Below are 1,050 nucleotides of genomic sequence, written 5' to 3'. Positions count from 1 at the left end.
TCATTTCTCTGTGTTGAATTTCATTTTGTTAGCTTTGGCCAGCTTTCTATTCTATTCAGGTAATTTCAAATTTTGATCTTGTCCTCTGGTGTATTAGCTACTCCTCCTAACTTGGAAGTTTATCGCACTGGCCCTAAAATGGGCCCAGTGCATTGTAAAACGTGTACGCATGCGGGCATGCACAGAACAGGATGGGGCCAAGAACCCCATTTTACCGCATGCTGGAATGCCGCCTTTGCCGCTGGGCGTTCCAATTCCAGAGGGTGCCATTTCTGAGAACTGTTCTAAAGCATTCTTGTAAAGTTAGTAGATTCCTACAACATCTCTGAACCTTGGGAAATGTGCAGGATGTACACAAATACTCAGCCATGTTCCTAGAAAGTAGATGTGCTGTGGGGTTTGTGTACACAGGACAAAGCCAATCAGTAGAGATATTTACCCTCTTTCAAATACAGTATTCATGAAATTTCACTTAAATTCATTTTTCTCATTCATGGAAAGATGACAGTATCTTTTGTTTGAAAACGTCCTGATTTTATCTACCGCCTCTTCCAATATTTTCTTCCACCAATAAAACAAACAAATAAAGCAAAAAAAAAAAAAATGCCTATGAACAAGAAAAAAAAGAGAAAAATAGCTGCACAATGTTTTTTGATTTGTAACATTTTAAGCTCCTAAGAGAAGGACTGTCTTTAATTTCCAACAACATCATGTGCACATTTGGTGCAGACATGGGGGAGATGGTTTTTTGTGAGTTTTTCGGGCTATGTGGCCTTGTTCTAGAAGAGTTTCTTCCTGACGTTTCGCCAGCATCTGTGGCTGGCATCTTCAAAGAATGCTTGCCTGGAAAGGACTTGGGTATGTATACTGTGTGACCTGGAAAGGCAGGAGTGATTTGCAGGTGTATTGTTTGAGGGGGATTCTTCTTAGTGGCTGCTCCTAGAGTTGGAATCCCTTCCCACTTTTTTTTTTCTGTCAGCAGGTGAAGACCTTTGACCTTTGAGTGTTTGTTGCAGAAGGTCTTTTAATTGGAGTGTGTTGTATATCATC

This window comes from Sceloporus undulatus, chromosome 1 (assembly GCF_019175285.1).
Source record: "Sceloporus undulatus isolate JIND9_A2432 ecotype Alabama chromosome 1, SceUnd_v1.1, whole genome shotgun sequence".
Classification (NCBI taxonomy): domain Eukaryota; kingdom Metazoa; phylum Chordata; class Lepidosauria; order Squamata; family Phrynosomatidae; genus Sceloporus; species Sceloporus undulatus.
This window is presented reverse-complemented; position numbering follows the sequence as displayed.